The 10330-nt window shown below is 40.1% G+C and overlaps 1 pseudogene; it reads right to left on the bottom strand.

Moving 5' to 3' along the window:
• Nucleotides 1–1480: 1480 nt before the first annotated feature.
• On the bottom strand, nt 1481–2307 carry LOC148006827 (large ribosomal subunit protein eL8 pseudogene; annotated as a pseudogene).
• Nucleotides 2308–10330: the final 8023 nt, after the last annotated feature.

Below are 10330 nucleotides of genomic sequence, written 5' to 3'. Positions count from 1 at the left end.
AATGTTATACCACCATGTAGACACTTATAGCTTGGATAGAAAACAATGTATGTATATGACATTGGCTACTTTGCTAGAACCTTTCAAACTCAAATTGGATGAAAATTTATCAATATCAGTATCATCAATCAAACTGGCAAGAAAAATCAATCACTACATAGAGCCCCCTGCACAATAAGTGGATCCCCATCACCATTTCAACAGTCCTCGGGTGGGACTACAAAGCTGAGACATACTAGCATGTGGCAGGTATTCAGTAATCGTCTTAATCGCTGTTCTACCATTGTGAAGTGACATAATGACCAAGGCAACTCTTATAAAAGAAAGCATTTAATAAACTGGGAGCTTGCTATGATTTCAGAGGCTTAGTCTATTATCATCATGACTGGACACACACACACACACACACACACACACACATATACACACACAGACTGAGAGAGAGAGAGAGAGAGAGGTGCTGGGCCTGATATGCCCACCTCAGAGCCTGCCTTGTGACACACTTCCTCCAACAAGACCACACCTTCCAGTCCTTCTAAACCTATCAAATACTGTCACACCCTAATGACTAAGTATTCAAATATATGATCCTATGGGGTCATTCTCATTCAAACCACCACAAAGAATCATCAAAATAGAGGCTAATTATTAGCTGAATGGGAAAATAACTAGTCGGAGGTTTGGCTACAGAGTTCCACACAGATACTTTCAGTCTGGCTAACAGGGCATGGGTTAATAATGCTCAGGAACAAACTGAACAAGAAGCCAAAGAACGGTCCAACACCAGAAACTTTTGGAGTGGTAACATTACACGTGGACAATTTGATACCTAGTCTCAAGAGGCAGGTCACAACAAGTATTCAGGTCCTAAAAATATTGCATAAAATTATCTTCAGGTAGGTATAATATGGTGTATATAAAACAAATTTTGTGTTTGCACTGAATCCCACTCTCAAGTCATCTGGTTCTGTATATGCAAATATCACACACACGCCCCCTCCGGAAAAAAATCCCGACCATTGCTAGACCTGTGAATTTCAGTTCCAAGTTACTAAGCTCGAAGGGTGAATGCATGCAAGCATTTCTAGCGTGTACATCCACCGTGTGTGCCATACACATGTAGTTACAGGAGCAGAGGGTAGGATGTTTGTAACTGTGATGAAAACACCATATTAGGAAACATTTCTAAACTAATGTCTGTTCTTGCGGTCACTCCAAGAGGAATAGTTCACTGAAGAATTCATTGTTATCTTTAGAGGGAAAAGGAAGCAGTTGTGATTGGCTATAGCAACGTGTCCTCTGCCACCCGGCTAACATATACATCTTCTACGGAGAAGTATATATGGACAATAGCATTAGTGACACTTCTTTTTGCCCTTTCACAGTGTGACTATATCTAGAATCTAGGGGGAAAAACATCTTGTTTCTCTCTCTTTTTAATTTTGTAATTATATTTATGTACAGAAAACTTTGCGTACGTTTAGCCCAGTTTAGTGGCGAGTTCTTTAGCCTTTGCCTTTTCCAGCTTGGCAATGTGAGTCACAGACTTTGGACCCAGGACGTTGCCTCCCCAGTGGCGGCGGATCTCCTCATATCTCTCATTATAATTGGTCCTAATCGCTTCCACCAGCCTAGCCAGAGCACCCTTGTCTTCCAAGTTAACCTTTGTGAAGGCAACAGTGGTGCACGTCTTCCTGTGGACCAGGCGCCCCGGCCTGGCCTTGCCCTTAATGACGCAGTAGGCAGCCCCCATCTTTCAACACAGGGCAGGCAGGAAAACCACCAGCTCAGTGGGGTTTACATCATGGGCAATCACCACCAGCTGAGCCTTCTTGTTCTCCACCAAGGTGACTGTATTGATTCATGCTCTTGGAACACAGGCGGTCTCTTAGTTGGGACGTCCCCTTTGCCAACAGCTTTCTTCTCAGCGCAGGCCAGCAGCCTTTGCTTCTTCTCCTGCTTTGTCTCTGGCCTGTACTTGTGGGCAAGCTTAAGCACCTGAGTTGCTGTTTGCCTGCCCAGGGCCTAGGTGAACTGGTTAATGGCAGGAGGTACTTTGAGCCGCTAATAGAGGATGGCTCTTTGCCACTGTGGCCTGATGTAGCAGGGCCATTTGACGAAGTGTGTTAGATCTCTTTTGGGCTGGATGTCCTGCCCAGTGCCGAAGTTCTTGGGCCTTCTCTCAAACAAAGGGTTAACCACCTTTTTGGCCTCCTGTTTCTTGATGACGGTTGGAGCCCGGGCCACCTTCTTCCCCTTGGCCTTCTTTCCTTCTGGCGTCTTGCTCAGCTGGAGGAGAGAGACCATTCTGTTCTTAAGAGCTGAGAAACTGATTTTAATCATCTATGATACACAATTGAAATAAATGTCCTTCTACCCTAAAAGCAACCCTTATACAAGTTGCAAGAATTTGTCTCCATTTGTCCCTTAAAAATAATGTTTTATACATGGTCACAAAATCAAATGGGTAAAGAGTAAAGCATATATAGTTGACATTGTGGAATGATTCCAGGGGTTACAATGTGACACTCGGGTCCAGGTTTGTGAGAGAAAATGGTGATGACTCTGGTAGGAAGGCTCTTGTTTTCTCAGAGAGCAGAAATTCAGAACCATGCACACGGCTTTTAAATTTCATTGTGTCTATTTTGGTAACTAATTAAAATGTAAGGTACTGTAAAGGTCAAAACTGCAGGCCGGACAAAGCCTGTCTATGGGGTTGTGTCTAGCAAGGGGGGACGGTTCACTTCCCTTTTAAATTACCAAATTGAGCTGAGGGGATATTTCACTCTTTATCTCGACTGCCTTCTAATTTATCAGCAATCCATCACATTAAAGGAACTACATGAATGCTCTCAGTAATGCTAATGTTGATAGAATAACAGTACATCTTCCTCCTAGCGTGTCCACTTAAAAGGACAAATGATTTTAGTTGTGAGGGAATGATCAGTGAAGAACTGAAATTCTGGAGTCACATTGACTGTATTTGAAACCTATATGTGCCAATGACAAGCCAAGTGACCTTGTGCAAGGGAACCTTTTTTCTTAAACCATACTTGGTATTTTTATTGAATACTTATTTTTTTATTTACATTTCAAATGTTATCCCCTTCCCCAGTTTCCCCTCCAGAAACTTGCTATCCCGTCTCCCCTCCCCCTACCTCTATAAGGGTGCACTTCCACCCCCCCAACCCACTCTCTCCCACTTCCCTGCCCTGACATTTCCCTACACTGGGGCATCAAACCTTGACAGGACCAAGGATCCAACAAAGCCATCCTCTGCCACATATGTAGCTGGAGCCATAGGCCATCCCAGTGTATTCTTGGGATGGTGGATTAGTCCCCTGGAGCACTGGGGGTTCTGGTTGGTTGATATTGTTGTTCTTCTTATGGGGTTGCAAACCCCTTCAACTCTGCTTCAATTATATACCTGCAAGACAGAGGTGATGACAACAGCCTTTACAGTTTTATGTTTAAGTAAGTGTGTGTGTGTGTGTGTGTGTGTGTGTGTGTGTGTGTGTGTGTGTGCATGCACATGCTTACAAGTGTTTGTAGTATTTGGCAGTTATTATTCACTAGCGGTCCAGACTTTGACATCAATTAAGCAGCAATTGATACCATATGTTGCCTCAGATTCCACTCCTCTTCAGATAGAGCACATGGGAGAACCAGGTTCCTGTGGCAAATCCCCACTCCTTGTCCTTCACATCGGATGCCATAACTGCACATTTCAATAGAGGAGATATACAGAAACTAAAAATATGAGCAATTAGTAATATGTCATGATCTCTATTTGTTTTACTGTTTTGGAGATCATCCATTTTAAAGTTAGGGACATTCCATCTCTGGCATTAGAAAGCTTAAACATCAAACGGATTTTTTTTTCCCCTCCGTGAGTTAGCGAATCATGGGAGCTTACTGACAGATGCTTGAGCTAGATATAATTTGCTAGTTCAGTCAAGCTCATTTTTGCATTAAATGACTGGTGGGTTTAATTTCCTAAAGGGAAACCAAAACGTCTTTTGAATGCCCACAAATAGAGGAAAAACAGAGTCACATGACATCGTCTCGACTCAAGAGATCAAATGAGTTTATAAACTGTAAAGGATAGCCTAAAACTGATAACCAGGCATACATGCTTGTTCACTGGAAAAGTACAAATGCATTCTGTCCTTTAAAGATCTATAGCTTGCTTTCTTATTCCCTGGATGCCTACAAATAAAAGTCAGACCTACTTTTCTTTCCAGCAAGTTTTCCTTTCCCAAGGTAGTAAAAGACAACCATAAACTCTTGAAAGTAACTCTGATTGATTCAAGTAGGTCTTTGAAGTGGTCCTTTTCAGCTCAAGTGAAGAAATCTAACCAAGAGCTGAGGAGGGTGCAATCACACTGGATGAGAAAGCACTTGAGACATGACCAAGATGCACACATTCATGTGTACCTTTAACAATATAAGAGAAGTAATATAGAAATCACAGCTCAATGCACTGAAATCAAACCTAATATCAACTGAATGCTTGATATTATTTCAATATCTTTTGAAATGAGTCTACACTGAAAGTGCACAATTTGCAAACTAGCTGTTTTCTCTCTCACAACCATTTGAAAGTCTATCTATCCTGGCAGGGCACACATGTAATCCCAGCTATTCACATAGGCCGAAGCAAGTGGGGCAACATTGGAGATCAGCCTGAGCTACTTAGTGAGACACTTTTCAGAAGATAAAAATAGAAAGAAGAAGAAATAGAAGAAGGAGGAGGAGGAGAAGGAGAGGAAGGGGAAGGGGAAGAGGAAGAAGAAGAAGAAGAAGAAGAAGAAGAAGAAGAAGAAGAAGAAGAAGAAGAAGAAGAAGAAGAAGAAGAAGAAGAAGAAGAAGAAGAAGTTGTTGTTGTTCAACAACAACAATGTTCAGGGGTGTTTGTCAGTATTAGAACATTTTCAACATGTGTAAGACTTTGAATTTAATCTTCTGTCTTGGGAAAAAACAAACAAACAAACAAACAAACAAACAAACAAAAAACTGTTCCAAATATGTTGGGTAGACTATCCATATCACATCCTTTGAGGTCTTGTTAGAATCTCAGATTCTACCATTCACCATAGATCTGCCAGATGGAATGGTGTCTGGAATCTGAAAGCACACAGTTCTAAAAGGGAACTCAGGGTGTTGTGAACAACATTTAAGTACTGCTAATATCCAGACTCTGTTATAAATGCCAACACAAGTGAGATGTTTAAAACTGGGGAAATACCTTTCATTTTCTTGAAGACGAATACTCACTAAAATCTCAAATCTTAATGGTTAAGCTGCTAGTACTTTATAAATCCAAGCCTAAGTCTTAATGAGTGGAAGCACGTAGCTTATAGTAGAGGTGAGGTACTGTATTTTGCTGCTTATAAGCACAGCTACCAATTAATCCTGTAGTGTTCCTCAACAAGGACAGTCTAAATGCGGCAGTTATTTCAAACCAAACGAATGGCTTAAAAACTGCCATCAAAAAATAATGACTTGGAATCATATTACTTTCCCTTTTAATGTATTTCTTACTCTACAAAGAAAATAACACAATTATAGCTGAATACTACTAAGAGTTAGAGTCAAAGTTATAGGTCAAACTTAGAAACATGATATTAAAGTTTAATAAACCAGGAAATAACACGTCGAATGTGAAACCCACAATCATCTATAACTCTAACTTGGGCTTAATTGTTTTTCCTTCTTTGAAGAATTAATTCAAAGATTTTTTGATCATTTATACCTTTTTTTTGTTGTTGTTCTTTTTTTTTGGAGCTGGGGACCGAACCCAGGGCCTTGCTCTTCTTAGGCAAGTGCTCTACCGCTGAGCTAAATCCCCAACCCCCATCTCAAATGTTTTTAAGTATTTTGTTTACCAATCTATTATAATACGGGTGGGTTTCAATGATAAATTCATATAAATATTGGTTGAAAAACCTTAAATAAACTAGGCAGCGCTGGCTAAATGTTTCAGTATTTGCACTGGGTTAGTTCTACAATGTTTTATGGAAAAAGATGTTTACAAACTTCTCTAACTGAAAATGCTTATTGGTGTTTTGGGGGTGGGCTGCAGTGCAGGCTAAGGTCTACTCATTATAAGACAGTACACAGGAATTAAAGATCAATCACATGTTAACTCCTGTAAGACGAACACAAGGCTGTGGATCCTTCCTTGCCTTAGGGAAGGTTACAGACAGGCCAAAGCAGGGCTTACTGTGAAATTCCACACCTGAAAACACATTTCTGTTCACACTTCTTATCAGTAATCTCCTCCTGTAAATTCCACCCCAGGTCAAAGAACTGAGCTTTACTTCTACACCTAACTCTCTGAGAGCCCTTCTGTAAGGAGCTGTGTTAAACTCATACAATCCAATCTCCTTTTGTGCTTGTTAGACACCACTTAGGAGCTGTGAGAAAAAAGGAGCCTTGTGCTTGCAAGGCTGTGGGGCTTAACTAGGAGCTTCTTTTCCTATGACTGCTAGTGTGTCTTTGAGTTGATAGGATCCTCCACCTTAGCAAACATTCTATGGCAGGATATTGCATGAAAACCGTTAATGCTTTCAAAGCACCCATTTTATCGTTAGAACTCTGAAGTAAGCGGTTACAAACTATGATCCTTCTTAGACAACTGAAGTTTTGGGGTGGTGACTCCATGTGGCTGCTGTATCCAAAGACATACAATGAAGAAATTGGGGAGGCCTCTAGGCAACTGCCATACCCTGGAACATACGGTGAAATAATAGCCAAGCTAGGTCTGGAACTTTGCCCTTCAGATGATTCACTCAATATTTTCCTGGTAATCTATCCACAAATACAACTTAAATTTCTGCTCATTCAGTCCTTATATCTTAAAACTTTTATGAATGTAGGTAGCTATTCTGGAAATGTACAGCCCAACTGGATTTTGGAACTGAGTTAAAAGAAGACGTAGGTGGAAAAGAAAAAAGTATAATAATCTCCATATCACATCTTAAGCATGAAAAAGGACATTTTCTCTGGAATACTGGGACTTATATCTGCAAAAGAAAAATAAAGAAGTTAAGAATGTAAGGCTGCCCTTAGTTTCCGTTTCTCTAGTAACAGTGTCTGACAGACAAAGCAGCTTTTGCTCGTTCTCTTGTCACTCTGTGCTGGCAGGAGAAAGGAATGGTCTGTGCATGGCCACTGGCTGCCCGTCACTGTCACGCTGAATAAGAACTGTAAAGAAACCTGAACAGTAAAAGTAACACAGACCTTAGCTATTCACATTGATTCGTTTAATGATTCGTTCCTGTGCAATTTGTCAATAATCAGCATTATCAGAATTTTAATTAATTAATTAATTAATTTTACTATGATCTATAGAGCTAAGTGGACATCAAAGTAAACTGGGGACATTCCTCTTCTCAGTTACTTGCACAGAGTTTCTAAGTCAATGAACCCAAATTCAAATCGGTCAAATAGTTGCTCATTTAGTTCAGTTTCTGGCCAGTTTCTCATTAACTTTCAATTCTATTCTTCCCATTAAAGATTCAATTTTTTATACCTGTCTATTGCCCCTGTTTCTCCTATATTCTGCCTATGATTTCATAGGTGTCAACTTTACATTTTCTTTCCTTTCTAAGGGGTGGACTCTGACTCTGAATAGCATCCATGCCTCAGAATTTCTGACTGTGTTCCTCAGTCAAAACTGCATAGTAAGTCAACTTGCTATAACAACTTTCCTTGGCCTACTTTCTACCTATATGTTATTCAGATATAACAAATAGCACGAAGCCCCACGTGAATAATGCCAGGAAAGCCCACCAAGCCAGGATAATTGCTCAAGAAAGGAAGGTGAGCAAAGAAAACACCAAGAACGTACCTGTGTAGATACAACCCAGTTAATACTATCCTACTTGATACGATGAATGAGAAGGTATGTTCTTGTGGATCTACATAGACGTGGACCGCAATAGACCAGAAAACACCTTGGGAAGTTCGTGAAGGCGGTGAATACACGAGTCTATGCATTCAAACTGAGATTTGAGAAGTGAATGGATAATACAGGTTAGGGAAAGATAATGAGGCAGGATGCTCCATCCGGGGACTCAGCAGGCACAGGGGTGGGTAAAAGTCGGACATCTTGCAGCAGCAAGTAAAACTGTCTAATAAACCTCATCTTGGGAAGGTAGTAGCAAGACGAAAATAAATCTGGAGGACTAACTGGGAAACAAATTGTGAAGTATTTAGTCATGATCACCAGGGAATTTGATTTTATCCTGGGGTCAATGCTAAGAAGAATTATGACTCGAAAACATCGACAATAATATAACAAGGTCCCATGGTTAACAGAGTCAAAATGCTAATGACTGTATTAATAATCGCTAGCATATACCTCAGGCACCGTGCTAAGGGCTCGACAGGCATCCTCTCAGTTAGCTCTTAAGGCAACCACAGAGATGCTGTTAGTGACCCTGACTGCCAGCATGGTTATGCTTGCAAATGCAGAGCCACAGTGGAGAATACAACGAAGGGAAACGAGGTTAGAAACTGAAACACAAGCAGAGCCGGTTATCAACACTGTTGTGTTATCTCTGCCTGAGGGAGAGGGCATCTTAACACGGCACATTAAACCAGAAAAACGGAGAAGAGATAGACAGAGGGAGAAGAGATGAGTCAGATACAAGCGAAAATCTTGTTCAGAGTAGATACAGACAAGAGGGGAAAGAGACAGTCAAAGACGGCCTCGCTTGCTGATCTGGGAAGGTAATAGAAGCTGAAAGGAAAAGGAATCTGAAGAAAATGAAATATATTTTGAATCAATCATAGTGCATAAAGTATTCAAATGAGAAGGAATTCATTCAAGAGAAGCCTGAGAAACATGATAGGTCGAATGAAACAGGAGGTGAGTCAGATACAATCGCTGACTAAATATTACCATAGGTATTTCGGGTCAGTGACTAAAGCCCATATTTCTCTAGCATTCTTGCTCAGAAAAAGAGTGGAATCTAAAGTCAGATAAGGTGTAAGTAAAGGGTGAATTGTGTGCATTTCTTTCTGGTTAGACTAGAATCTTCTAGGAGGCACCTCATGTCCACATCTACTGCAGTAGGATCTGTAAATGCACCCCCAGTTGCTTGACACAAACTGTGAAATTTTATTGTAATGGGAAAAGGACTAACTATATTTCCCTACTCTAGGGAGAGTCTTTGGAGGGTTTAAAGACATAGTAGACTAGATCACTTAGGAGAGACAAGTCAGAGGACACACACACACACACACACACACACACACACACACACACACACACACCATCAGCACTTTCCAGCATCATCAAGGTATGAAAGTTAGATTCTCTTGGTTTTTAAATTTTCTAGCATATTTCTTACTTTACTTTCATTTTCTTTTCTACAGTACTTAGTGCCTGTTAATTTTTGTATTTTATAAATTACCATGCTGTGATATGAAACAATCCATAGTTCAACTGTTCTTCCAAAGTTAACACACACACAAACACACATTCACACACATACACACTCATACACATACATACCACATTCACACACACACATATACACACATTCACACACATACACACATTAAGACACATATACACATATACACTCATATGCACACTATATACACACATTCACATGCATGTACACACACAGAAATACATATACACATACACAAACACATACACACACACATACACACACACACATACACACACACACACATACACACACACACACCAGCATGCTGCACCTTGATACATCTGTATTTTCTGATTGACCTGCTGTGGAAATCAGCCTAAGCACAGAACAAACATATTCTAAATGTTCATATAACAAGTTTAGAGGAAAAATTGGTATTTAGCTAAACTATGGTCAGAAGACTTTGAGGATAGTATATGGTGACATTATAAAATTTCACAGGCTTAGAAGCATTTGAGTTTTCAAAAATTGAATGCATAAGGAGAGATGTAGAAACCATTTTTCAACATCAGTTAACAAGAAAGGGCTTGATTTTACTTGACTATAAGATCAATATATAGGAAGTCTCTGATATAGCTGTCAAGAAATCTTAGGTTTATTTCTACATGTGCAAAAAATATTGGTACACAAGAGAGTGTATTCCACTCTAAGATAACTTCCTTGTTTCTTTCTTTCACATAGCACCTTATCACCATTAAGTCTTATCTACTAAGATAGTTTATGATCCTTTATGACTCTGAATCCAACTGTGAAGTAATGAGACAGGCATTAGCTCTCCGTTGACAATGAGGGCCCATGATCAGTTATTAGCGACTCTTACATCTCTTGGTCAATAGTCTGCAATACTAGTGAGAAAACCT

The sequence above is a fragment of the Rattus norvegicus genome, chromosome 1, assembly GCF_021556685.1.
Source record: "Rattus norvegicus strain SHRSP/BbbUtx chromosome 1, alternate assembly SHRSP_T2T, whole genome shotgun sequence".
Classification (NCBI taxonomy): Eukaryota; Metazoa; Chordata; class Mammalia; order Rodentia; family Muridae; genus Rattus; species Rattus norvegicus.
The sequence above is the reverse complement of the archived record's forward strand: the minus strand, read 5'-3'. Positions and strand labels throughout refer to the sequence as shown.